At 49.7% G+C, this 13,745-nt stretch overlaps 1 protein-coding gene across 3 annotated transcripts in view; it reads left to right on the top strand.

The window, feature by feature from the left end:
* Positions 1–534: 534 nt before the first annotated feature.
* GPAT2 (glycerol-3-phosphate acyltransferase 2, mitochondrial) overlaps positions 535–13,745 on the top strand; it is a 462,570-nt gene continuing 449,359 nt past the window's right edge. For 2 of the 3 annotated variants that reach the window (XM_029604446.1, XM_029604448.1), the window contains exon 1: positions 628–673. The gene's annotated coding sequence lies outside the window, so the exon portion shown is untranslated. Of the gene's footprint in view, positions 674–13,745 lie in introns of all 3 variants that reach the window. The other variant, XM_029604447.1, reaches the window with a different exon arrangement.

Here is a 13,745-nt window from a genome sequence, read left to right as displayed (position 1 = left end):
GACAGGGCTTCCCAAACCTCTTCTGGGGACCCCACAGCCAGTAAGGTTTTCAGGATTTCCACAATGAATATGCATGAGATAAATTTGCATATGCCGAGTCTCCATGATATGCAATTTTACCTCATGCATATTCATTATGCATATCCTGAAAACATAACTGTGTGGTCCCTAGGACAGATTCGGGAAGCCCTTCATTATGATATTCTCTGTTTTATTCTGCAAACCTTTCTTAAAAATTCCTAACATTGTATTTGCATTCTTGACCACATTGAGCAGAGGAACTCAGTAGTCTAAAGCTCAAGAACAGAACAGAACTACCGTTCGAAAACTTTAGCGATGCTTTTCTTGATACATGGACAAGGAAATTCAGAACTACATGTCCCTGCATGCGCTGGGGTAAAACCAGGCGTGGATCATAAAAAATCTGGAGCAAATTAGCAACCTTACCCCTAACCCTTTTTCCCCTCCTCCTTTCCTTTCCCTCCGTCTCGATGCTATTATGGTGCTGCCTTGAGTTTTACGCTTGCCCAGTTGTTTTCACTGACCGCGCCCCGCCTAAGGCCGCACCCCCTGCAGGTTGAGAGGGAAAAACTCACGTGGCAGAGCAGAGCGCAGAGAAAGCCAGAAGCGGGGTGAGTGAGGCGCCGTGCGTATTCCTCGGTGCGGTACAGGGGTGAGTTAAGGGATGGCGACTTTCAGTAACGGGCAGAGGGCCGCCGGTTCTGGGTGAAAAGGAAGAAGGCTGAGTCGCGCATGCGGGGTGGGGGAAGGAAGGAAGGAAGGCTGTGAGGCGTGCATGCTGGGGGTACTCGGGATGATCGAGTCACTATCGCTGGTTGTGTGGGGAGGAAATGAACTGCGGGTCTGAAGTACGTTTGGATGATGGAGGTTGAATCGCAGGTGATGGTAGTGTTCGGAGTACTTTGGATAATGGGGACAGTGAGAATTGTTAGATTGGGGTACACTGGGCAGATTTCTAGGTGCTCTGTAGGGGGGAGGGCTAGTAAGGTGGGTTTCCAGACTCGTGCTAGATAAATTTTATGGATGCTGGGAGGGGAGGCAAGTTGGGTGCCATCTTTTGGCAAAGTCTGGGAGCTGTGCAGAGGTTAGCTTAGTTGGGTGTATTTGTGGGGACTGCGTGGAATTTTAAAAATCTCTTTGCAGGGGTAGGGTGTTGTAGGACCTTGAATTGAACTGGGTTATGTATTTTCAGGTTTGTATAAGGGGCCGATGCAGTACAGTGCGCTCCGATGGGCCGATACAGTAAAGTCCGCGGGAGAGCGGACGAACGCCCGCTCTCCCGGTGCAGGCACCGGCCCTTTGCCGGTGCGCGCGATTCTCTATTTAACAGCCCGATGCAGTAAAGTGCGACAGCGGTTACCCCGCTCCTAACTCGCTTTCTACTCACTTTCCGGCCGCGTTAGCCCTTCCTGCGATACACTATTCCCTTTAACCCATCCTCACCGCCTCTTTAAATCACCGGGTAACCCCTTCTGCACGCGGCATGTATATTAGATGTAAACCATCGAATTAGCTATTCCCTCCCATACAGTAACGCGCGCCCCGACTATCGCTATTTTACCCTGCTGTTTAACCTGCTCATTTACCGCCTACCCTTACCCCTGCGTTAGAGGCAGGGGTAAGGGTAGACAGCAAACTTTCCCACAAAAAGAAACCTAAAAACCGAAAATCCCCTCCTCCCGAAGCTACTCGACATGTTATCAACTTACTTTTTGTTGCTTTCAGCCCCTTCAACCTTCTCTGCTGTCCTCCGGAGGGGGCAGCCAGCGGCGCGGCCCCCCCGCGCAGGTCCCGGTTCTCCTGGCTCTCGACGATGTTCCCGCAGGTACTCCAGCTCGACTTCTGGCTGACAGCTACCCCCCCAAAAAAAGACTGCTGAGTTACGGCATTGGAAGCGAAGCGAACTTTCATGGGCTTGAGCGTCCAAATTGACGGGCGCTCAAATTGACGGGCGCTCAAGCCAATGAAAGCACAGGGACGGCGAAAGCGGCTTGCAGCGGTCCCCCCCCCCCTCCCCTCCCCCGCGCAGGTCCCGGTTCTCCTGGCTCTCGACGATGTTCCCGAAGGTACCCCAGCTTGACTTCTGGCTGACAGCTACCCCCCCCCCTCATTGGCATGAGTGCCAAAATAGACGGGCGCTCATGCCAATGAAAGCACAGGGACGGCCGTGATGTCACGCCCGCCCCTGTGCTTTCATTGACTTGAGCGCCCGTCAATTTGGGCGCTCTTGAAAGCACAGGGACAGGCGGGCGTGACGGCGCTCAAGCCCAGGAAAGTACGCTTCGCTTCGGTTTCAAGGCCGTAACTCAGCAGTCTGGGGGGGGGGGGGGGAGGAGGGAGTAGCTGTCAGCCAGAAGTCGAGCTGGAGTACGTGCTAGAACATCATCGAGAGCCAGGAGAACCGGGACCGGTGGGGGGGACACACACACCGCTGCAAGCCGCTTTCGCCGCCGGCTGCCCCCCCTCCAGAGGACAGCAGAGAGGATGGCAGAGAAGGCTGAAAGGGCTGAAAAACAACAAAAGGTAATTTGGCACATGTCGAGCCGCTTCGGGAGGAGGGGATTTTAGGTGTTTAGGTTTTCATGGGTTAAAGTTGGGATCCACTTCCTGGTGCCTGTCATTTCAAATGTCATTTGAAATGACAGGTACCAGCGCACCCAGGATACTGTATAGGCGCTGTATTAAGCGCCTATACAGTAAAATCGGTTGCGCGGGCCCAACGCTTCCCCTAACGCTTCGCAGACGCGGCTTGCATTTGCAAGTAATTTAAATAGAGTATCGAGCGATATGTGATCAGAACTGTGCGTGCGGCAAACGAGGGTGCGCCCGGCACTGCCGCACTCTTTCTAATGCGGCCTTACTTTATCGACCCGTAAATTAGGTGATGCGGTAGATCCGGGTAAAAGGAGGCTCTAGGGACACTATCGCGTCCCTAGCGCCTCCTTTTTGACAGGAGCGGCGGCTGTCAGCAGGTTTGACAGCCGACGCTCAATTTTGCCGGCGTCTGTTCTCGAGCCCGCTGACAGCCACGGGCTCGGAAACCAGACGCCAGCAAAATTGAGCGTCCGGTTTTCGGCCCGACAGCAGCGGGTCGAATTCAAAAATTTTTTTTTTAACTTTTTTTTACTTTTCGGGACCTCCTACTTAATATCGCTATGATATTAAGTCGGAGGGTGCACAGAAAAGCAGTTTTTACTGCTTTTCTGTGTACTTTCCCGGTGCCGGAAGAAATTAGCATCGACCTTTGGGTCGGCGCTAATTTCTGAAAGTAAAATGTGCGGCTTGGCTGCACATTTTACTTTCTGTACCCCGCACGCATACCTAATAGGGCCATCAACATGCATTTGCATGTTGAGGGTGCTATTAGGTGCCACGGGTTGGACGCGCGTTTTCCTCCCCTTACTGAATAAGGGGTAAGGGAAAACGCGCGTCCCAGAGTAGGCTGTATCGGCCTGCGAGTTTGGCTGCACGTTTTCGATGCGCTAGCTTTACCCCTTATACACGGGTCGACACAGTAAGGCTGCGTTAGAAAGAGTGCGGCAGTGCCGGGCGCACCCTCGTTTGCCCCACGCACTGTTCTGATCATATACTGCTCGATACTCTATTTAAATTGCTTGCAAATGCAAGCTGCATCTGCAAAGCGTTAGGCGAAGCGTTAGGCCCGCGCAACCCTTTTTACTGTATAGGCGCTTAATGCAGCGCCTATACAGTATCCTGGGTGCGCTGGTACCTGTCATTTCAAATGTCATTTGAAATGACAGGCACCAGGAAGTGGATCCCAACTTTAACCCATGAAAACCTAAAATCGCCTCCTCCCGAAGCGGCTCGACATGTGCCAACTTACCTTTTGTTGCTTTTCAGCCCCTTCCCTTCTCTGCCGCCCTCGGAGGGGGCAGCCGGCGGCGAAAACGGCTTGCAGCGGTCCCCCCCGCGCAAGTCCCGGTTCTCCTGGAGGAAAAATCCTCCCCCCCCTCTGAGAACCCAGCTGGGGTTGAGAGGCGCGAGTACTGAGTAAATCCCCTTCCCCAGGGCAGAAGCCCCTATCCGCAAACACCCAAGGGCAGAGGATCGCAGCATTTTAGGCCAAACAAAAACACATACCAAGCACCTCGCCCCGCAGGCAGGGGCCAGTCCTTTTGGAACAGACACAACAAGAGGGGAGCCAGCTCAGGTCCAGGCCCCAGCCAAACCCCACAATGAGAATCAACAAACCCTTCACAGGAAGAAGCCATAGGGGGCAGGCTTGCCCTATTCTACAAAAAATGAGTCGAGATAACTTCAGACAAGTGGGTCCTAACCTTCGTTCGAGAGGGATACTACCTGGACTTCCACAGCATCCCTCCAGACAAATTTGTGAAATCCCCTTGCCACTCCCTCTCCAAGAGGACGGTAGTGGAAACCACATTGACAAAATTACTCGCCCTAAAGGCTATAACACCAGTGCCCACGCACCAACAAAATACTGGACTCTATTTCATCTATTTTATCGTCCCCATCTTGGACCTCAAGTCTGTCAACCGCTACCTGATGGTAACACACTTCCTCATGGAAACCCTACTCTCAGTCATAAGGGCAGTACAGCCGGAAGAATTTCTGACCTCTCTGGATCTGTCAGAAGTCCATCTCCACATCGCGGTCTATCACGACCACCAGCGCTTTCTATGGTTTGCGATCCTGGACCATCATTACCAGTTCCAGGCACTGCTCTTCGGACTGGCCATGCCCCTCGGATGTTCACCAAAATCATGATTGTAGTGGCGGCGACACTAAGGAAAGAAGGAATCCTCGTACACCCGTATCTGGACGATTGGCTGATCAGGGCAAAATCACCAGAGGAAAGTCACCAGGCGACCACCAGAGTCAAGAATCTACTGCAGACTCTCGGGTGGGTCGTCAACACAACCAAGAGTTGCCTGCAGCCCTCCCAATCACTAGAATACCTGGGAGTCCGGTTCGACACCAAACAAGACAAGGTCGTTCTTCCCCTTACAAGGAGAAGGAAATTGATGGACCAGTTGCGAAAACTGTTGAACTGCGCTCGGCCCAAGGTATGGGACTACCTCCAAGTCCTCGGCCTCATGACATCGACCCTAGAAGTTGTCCCATGGGCAAGGACCCACATGCGACCACTTCAACGTTCCCTACTGTCATGCTGGAACCCGATGTCCCAGGACTACGCCGTTCGTCTCCAGCTACCGGCAGAGACACGGACCCAGCTCAAATGGTGGCTACAAGAAGACCATCTGAGCAAGGGAGTAAGGCTATCCCCACCGACCTGGGTCTTGTTAACCACGGATACGAGCCTATGAGGGTGGGGAGCCCACTGCCAGGAACTGATGGCCCAGGGGCAATGGGATAAGGAAGAGTCTGGATGGAACATCAACCGACTGGAAGCCCGGCCAGTCAGACTAGCCTACCTACGATTCAGTCACAGACTCCAGGGCGAATCTATCAGTCATGTCAGACACAACAGTTACCTACATCAACCACCAGGGAGGAACCAGAAGCCAACAGGTGTCCCTGGAAATAGACCCCCTAATGGTATGGGCGGAAGCAAACCTGCAAGGATTACCTCAGCAGAGAAAGTCTAGACCCAGGGGAATGGATGCTGTCGACCACAGCCTTCCAGTTGATAGTAAACCGCTGGGGAACACCAGCCACAGATTTCTGGCAACCCGGTCCAATGCCGCAGACGAGAACCACAGTCCCAGGGGATCGATGCTCTCGTTCAGACCTGGCCATAGGAGGATCTGCTGTACACCTTTCCCCCATGGCCACTACTGGGCGGAATCATCCACAAGATAGAACATCACAAAGGGCTAGTACTTCTAGTGGCCCTGGACTGGCCATGAAGGCCATGGTACGCAGACATGCGAAGACTTCTGGCGGGGAACCCCCTGTGTCTACCTCCACACAGGGACCTGCTCCAGCAAGGACCGATCCTCCACGAAGTAATCTTAGTTTCTGCCCAGGACAATGCCTGGGCCCTTGTGGAATGGGCCTCGACTTGTAGAGGTGGAGGTTTCCCTGCCTCCACGTAGGCCGCCTTGATTACTTCTTTGATCCAGCGGGCTATGGTTGCCCGCAACGCCGCTTCCCCTTGTTTCTTCCCACTGTGAAGGACGAATAGGTGATCCGACTCGTACGGATTCCGATCTTTCCAGGTATCTGATTAGGAGTCTGCCGACGTTAAGATAGCGAAGAAGGCGAGAGTCTTCCGAATCCTTATGCTTGTCTGGAGATGGTAGCGAGATGGTTTGGTTTAGGTGGAAATGCGAAACCACCTTTGGAAGGAAGGAGGGGACAGTGCGTAGCTGTATGGATCCCAGTGTGAATCTGAGGAACGGTTCCCGACAGGATAGTGTTTGAAGTTCGGAGATGCGACGGGCTGAACATATTCCCACTAGGAATGCAGTCTTCAACGTCAGGAACCGTAGGGACAGACCACGGGTAGGTCTGAAGGAAGCTCCCGCTAGGAAGTCTAGTACTAGATTGAGATTCCATAGGGGTACCAGCCACTCGGATTTGTTTGACCCGTCTCAGGAAGCGGGAGACGTCTGGATGGGAAGATAGACTGATGCCGTCCACTTTGGCTCTGAAGCAGGCCATTGCTGCCACCTGAACCTTGATGGAGTTGAGAGACAATCCCTTCCTTAAGCTGTCCTGCAGAAATTCCGGGATCATGGGGATTTTGACTGTCTTGCTCTCGGGGATTGCTGTGATCTGTTGGGTGGCGACGTGGTCCTCCATTCACACCTTCTTGAGGTTCTACCACCTGGATGTTCAGGCTCGGGAGGACACGGCATTCGCAAGGGCAGTACTAAGTGGGCCACGGGCAGCCTCCCACCCGGGTCAGTAGTAGCTTTTGTACATCCCATTGGTCCTGAGTCCATCTGCTACATGCTAGGAAATGGAGAAATTACTTACCTGATAATTTCGTTTTCCTTAGTGTAGACAGATGGACTCAGCATCCCGCCCACTGCTGCCCTGAAAGGTGGAAACCTCGGGTGACCATCCCCGAGAGCAAGACAAGCACAGGTAAGCCAGACTTTACTCCTAATTAAGACACCCATAGTTGCTGGGTGTCGGGGTTTCTCAGTTGAGTGCACTGGTGGTCTCCAGCTGAAATCACGTCAACCGGTTCAAAGTTAATCAAGTTAACCAAGTTAATCAAGTTATCCAAACACACACATATCCACAATTGCTTTTCGAGGAGAATACTGAAGAGCAGAGCTTCCTGCACGGGTATATGTAGTGCTGACGACAGATTGAAATCTGACTCCGTCTCCAGCTGCTATCAGGAGTACCCTATACCCACTGGTCCTGAGTCCATCTGTCTACACTAAGGAAAACAAAATTATCGGGTAAGTAATTTCTCCAATGTAAGCTAATTGATAAGGGTAGTAGGTCAAGTTCCGGTCTGAGCTCAAGCAAGGAGAGGATTAAGTCTGATCCAGGGTCAAGGCAACAAGAATTAAAATCTGGGGCCAAGACAAGATAGTACTGACAAAGGAGCAGGAACAAGACAAAAAAAGGACTCGCAGAAGACGACCAGGAATGGAGGAGGATCAAACGGGACAAAAGGATAGAAGCAGGAATGCAGAGATGCAGGAATCCTGTTGCAAAGGCATTAAGTGGTAGTTCTGAGGCTCCCTATATACTAGGGAGGAAGTGATGTCATGTGGGTGTGTTCCAAACAAGGTGTATAAGAAAGCTCAGGAACCGCATGAATTTCAGCCATGTTCCTGAGATGCTGGATAATGCTGGAGGTGCTTCAGACTAGAGGTGAGGGACATAACACACAACTTTTTAATAAAAGCACACTATGCATGAAAATAGGAGCCCTCTTCACCATAGTCCTGCCAGCGAAAGGAGAAAATCTGTCATAAAATAAAGGGTAAATTGCAAACAGTTAGTGTGGAGTAAATGCGGATCACACAAAAAAGCACGTAGCAAGGAAGAGGGTGTGAAACCCATCACTAATGCTGTGGTTGGTCAAATCTAAATAACTTGTCTAAAGATTGAAAGACCTCGGAGGAACGAGAGGCCACTGGTAAGGACTGGATGTAATGCTGGACCTGTAAGTAACAGAAGATTTGATTGGTGTCTAGGCCATATTGGGGTCTCAAGTCTGACCCCTCGCTATCGAGCAGGTGGCCTAAGTATTTAATCCCAGCCAATTGCCACCGGCTGAACCCAGCTGTTTGGGAACCTGGGCTGAAATCACCATTCCCCTGAATGGGCAAAAAATAGGCACACAGGTGAGGTATCTTCAATAACTTGGTTGCCGCCCCTCATGCTTGACGGAGGGGTCGGATAGAGGGAGAGTGGACAAGAAAGGGGGCGAGGGAGGCGGATGGAACATAAGAACATAAGAACATAAGAAATTGCCATGCTGGGTCAGACCAAGGGTCCATCAAGCCCAGCATCCTGTTTCCAACAGAGGCCAAACCAGGCCACAAGAACCTGGCAATTACCCAAACACCTAGAAGATGTAAACCCCCAGGTAGCGAAAGGATCCATCCGCCCACTGTAAGGGAAAGGGTCCAGGCCAGCTGTCGACTTGGTCAAATGAGGCCGGAGAACCGTCCAAAGTCCGTAAGTAAGTTCATGAGAGCGGCAAGTGAGCAGTGAGGGTTCGTCAAAAATACCGTGATATCATCGGCAAATGCCGCATATTTGAACACCTCTGAGTGTAGCTGAATGCCTCTCACTGTGGGGATGTGTAAAATAGATAAAAGAAACGGTTCCAGTTGGAGGAGGAGAACAAAAGTGGCGACAAGGGACACCCTTGACGGGTACCTCGAGAAATGGAAAACACCTCAGAGTGCGACCCATTGCTGTAATAGTGGCCAAAGGATTCCTGTACAGGAGTTGGATTGCATCATGAAACATACCATCAATTCCCAACATTTTCAGTACATAGAAGAGATAATGCCACTCCACCCTATCGAACGCTTTCTCTGCATCAAAGCTGATCAAAAGATACGGGCAATTCATTTGTTGACTCATTTCCTGGGCCGCCAGAAGTTTACGAATATTAGCAAGTGCTTAACGCTGGCGTACAAATTCCACCTGATTTTGGCCGATCAGGGCTGGGATCACCTTTGCGAGACAGTTCGCCAAAATGTTTGCCAGAAGCTTCTGATCAGCATTGAGGAGCGAAATCTGCCTGTATGAGGCTAGAGAAGAGGCATCTTTACCAGGTTTAGGGATAAGGGCCATATTAACGTGTAGGATATTCCCCTATAGCAATTAGTTCCGTAAAAGGCTGAGTCAACACCGGTCCTACGAAGTCCTGTAAACATTTATAAAACTCTGCAGAATACCCATCTGGCCCAAGGGTCTTAAACCGTTTTGCCTGTTGGATAGCTGTCAGCACCTCTTCGCCTGTGAGTGGTCAATTGAGCCATGTTTGCTGGGCTACCGTGAGACGAGGCAGGGGAAGATTTGCACAGAACATTTCACAAGCCTGTGAGTCCCAATCCTCTGAGGTATAAAGAGTAGAGAAAAATCTATGAAACTGAGAAAGTCACGGACACTATAGAGATTCTGTGTGTCCATGCGGTGTCTTAATGACTGCTATGTAACAAGAGCGGGGGGACGTTTTAAGCAAATTATTCATTAGCTTCCTGGCTTTATTTCCATATTGATAAAGGCGGAATTTGAAGTACAGGAGGCTCTTTTTAGCTCTTTGATGAAGAAGGGAATTGATAGCGCCCTGTAAGGTCCTATAACTATCTCGATCTGCAGGATGTCGAGAACGGGTTAAACGATCCCTTGCAGATTTCAATTGACCGCTCAAGGTAGGAGTCTCTTATCCATAGTTTTACATCGGTGAGCAACGTAAGAGATAATATCTCCTCGGAGTACTGCCTTTGCGGTGTACCAAAAGAGAATGGGGTTAGTCTGTGAATCCCCGTTGAGGCTAACAGAATCCTTCCACTTAGACCGTAAGTATGTTTGGAACTGAGGGTCATCTGCTAAATAATAAGGGTACCGCCGGATACGAGTAGGGGCCAGTGTAAGCGAGAGCTGCATGTCTATCCATATGGGAGCGTGGTCGGATAATAGTACCTCTCCTATGCAGGCATCACTGAGGCGGGAAAACTGGTGGGAACTGAGAAATAAATAGTACTAAGTGAGACAATGTGTCATATAAAGAGCAGGCAGCAAAACACTGCACGGAGCGGCAGTAGCCACAGAGGCATTCACGGAGCGGGATGCCAGTGGCCAGTGGTTGGTGTTCCACCTTCACGGAGCGGAAGGATGGAGGGCTGCCATCTCCCAATTAAAAAAAGAAAAAAAACCAGGGATGGGTTCATGGGCTATAGGTATTACCAATTATTAGGCTTATTCAATTACCAATTATTAGGCTTTTCAATATTTGATGATAGTTAATGTGACTTTCAAGGCATACTTCACTTTCAATGCATATCCAGCATAGCTCCCTGCTTCAACAGCAGGGGAGAAGAAAAACTAATACTTCACGCATATCTCTGCTTCAACGGCTGAGAGCTATGCTGCCGCTTACCCAACTAATCAAACTTAACATTTCACTTGGAAGCAGCTCCATCACTGCTCTCTACATTAATAGTGGGGGTGAAAGGGAAATAGAACCTAAGGTTACTAAGAGCCAAGAGAAACATAAGTATGAGAAAAAAGAAGTGTGAAGCTTGCTGGGCAGACTGGATGGACCGATTGGTCTTCTTCTGCCGTCATTTCTATGTTTCTATGAAGGCATTGCGTCGCTTCTTGGGCTTCACCAATTACTACCGATCCTTTATTAAAAACTACTCATCATTGACAGTCCCTCTAACTGCTACCGGCATGACCAAGCAGGGAGCCAACCCTGCCAATTGGTCTCCAGAAGCCATCTCAGCCTTCCTGACGCTCAAAGAGGCTTTTCAGAAGAAGCTGTGTCTCCGCCACCCTGACCCACACCGTCCTTTCATTATTGAAGTCGACGCATCAGACGTTGGTGTGGGGGCAGTTCTAAGTCAGTACAGAGAATCCAATGTGCTCCATCCTTGCTCCTTCTTTTCTAGGCGATTCTCGTCTGCTGAGAGAAATTATGGGATCAGAGACAAGGAGCTTCTCCCAATCAAGCTGGCTTTTGAAGAGTGGCGTCCTTGGCTAGAAGGCGCACAACACCAAATAGTAGTGTACACCGATCACAAGAATCTGGAGTACCTTTGACATGCTCAACAACTCAACCACCGTCAAGCAAGATGGTCTCTCTTTTTCAACAGATTTGACTTCCTTCTGAAGTATCGTCCGGGAGAGAAGAACACTCGGGCTGATGCCCCATCATGATCCTTCGCACTTCAGGATGTACTGGATGAACCCTGTCATATCATTGATCCCGAAAGAGTGGTTCTCGCAGCCATCCACACGATACCTGCCGGGAAGACGGTGGTGGCCAGGAGTTTAAGGAAGAAACTGTTGAAGTGGGCACACGATTCCCGTCTGGCAGGCCATCCAGGACAGAGTCGTACCCTAGCTATGTTGCAAAGATACTATTGGTGGCCAACCATGAAGAAGGATGTACAAGCGTATGTGGGTTCCTGTGCTGTCTGCTAAGCAAAAGCCACCACCTGGGCGAACGTGGGGCCTATTACAGCCTCTACCATCACCGGATGAACCATGGACCCATATCGCTACAGATTTCGAAGAGGACCTGCCATCATCCAACGGTAATAACACCATAGGGGTTACGGTCGACCGTTTCTCTAAAATGGCACATTTTGTAGCACTACCAGGATTACCCTCTGCTACTGAGTTAGCAAAACTCTTTATTAAACACATCTTCCGTCTTCATGGGATACCTAAACATATCCTATCCGAAAGGGGAGTGCAATTTACTGCAAAGTTTTGGAGAGCATTATGTCAAAAATTTGACATCACCTTGGACTTAACCTCTGCCTACCATCCTCAGTCAGACTGAGAGGATGAATAGAATGCTGAAACAATTTCTGCGATCATATGTCAACTCTAGACAGGACGACTGGGCTGAATTACTGCCTTGGGCAGAATTTGCCATCAATTCGCATCCTGCTTCCTCGACGGGGTCTTCCCCTTTCCAGCTTGTCTACGGAAGACAACCGTTACCTCCTCTGCCAATTCCATTGTCAGTAGCCTCTCCTGCTGCCCAGGCTACCGCAGCAGAGTTATCCCAACTTTGGAGACAGACGAAGGAGCTTCTTCTCAATGCAGGACAAAAGGCAAAGAGAACTTATGATGCTCATCATCATCAGAAGGCACCCCAGGTTCAGCCTGGAGACAAGGTTTGGTTAAGCACCAAGTACCTTCGACTTAAGCTTCCCTCAGAAAGATTTGTACCTCGCTTTGTGGGACCCTTTGCCATCCTTCGGCGATTAGGAAAGCTGACGTACAGTCTAAAACTGCCTCCAATAATGAAGATACACAGTGCATTTCATGTAGCTCTACTAAAGCCAGTAATACTGTCAGAGTTCTCCAGGAAAGATCCAGAACCTACCAGCCTGGATACAGAAGATGACATTGAATATGCCATAGAGGACATCCTTGATGTATGTAAAAGAGGCAAGACATGGGAGTATCTCATCTCATGGGAGAACTATGGCCCAGAGGAAAACTCCTGGGAACCACTGGCCAATATTACAGATAAAGAGATGGTACGTCAGTTCCACCTGGCACACCCACGCAAGCCCAGACCACCTGGAAGAGGTCTTGGAGGGGCCTTTTGAAGGGGGGTACTGCTGCGACCGCTCTGTCTGCCTTACCTCTTTTCTTCCTTTTTCTCTCTCCTTGGGAAAGATGGCTGCCTCCAGTGCCGAGGGTCTCGGCGTCTCCAACCTAGCATGGGTGATCCAGTCCACCATGCTCACTCCCGTTGCCTCCTAGGGCGTGAGCGCACACATCTCCTACGCTCAAATACACATCATGGCGGTAACCTCGGGGGCGGCCCCACCGCATGACGTCAATACCTCCGGGTATATCAAGCCTCCGTTTCGCTACCATCTTTGACTTAGCAAGGACTTTGGTTTAACTACTCTGACTGCTCTAAGCTGCACGCTTAGATGCCGCTTTCACTCCAAGGGCCTCGCTCCTGTAGAAGCTCTAGACACCCACTCCTATAGCAAACAGAGTCTGATGGCATTGTAATAAAAAAAAAAAAAGAGAGAAGATTTTATTAACATGGAAAAATGAGGAAAATTAGGTTGCAAGATATAAAAGAAAAATCACTAGCCCTTCTTTGTATCTCAGTTCAGTTAACTTGTAAAATACTTCAAACTCCCAGCTAAATTATGGCCATAATAATAATATAAGTTCTCAGTTAAGTCTCCCATGAGTTCTGTTTCCTTTTCTTTAGATAAGCTCCTCCACTGTATGCTTGGAAAAGCCGATGCAGATGCTTTAAATCCTGAGCTCAGTTCAGCTGCAGTGTCCACTTGCTTAAGGAGATTGGAAGTCCCAGTTCTTACAAAAAAATTCCCTCTGCTCTATATCAAATTGTGACAAATCTTCTGAATTTCCCTGCAATTAAGTCAGCCTGATACTGAATATATGCAGATACTATTCTAAATATTGTCCTAGCTATAAACGAAATAAAGAGTTAGGAAATACTTTAAACTTACACTCTTCCCTTACTACAAAATAACAAACCACTGCTTTATGCCTAACTAAGGGGGTTATTTTCCAACGTGCAAAAAGCAGTTATCGCACTCGATAACATCGCACAA

The sequence above is a fragment of the Rhinatrema bivittatum genome, chromosome 5 (genome assembly GCF_901001135.1).
Source record: "Rhinatrema bivittatum chromosome 5, aRhiBiv1.1, whole genome shotgun sequence".
NCBI classification, from domain to species: domain Eukaryota; kingdom Metazoa; phylum Chordata; class Amphibia; order Gymnophiona; family Rhinatrematidae; genus Rhinatrema; species Rhinatrema bivittatum.
This window is presented reverse-complemented; position numbering and strand designations above follow the sequence as displayed.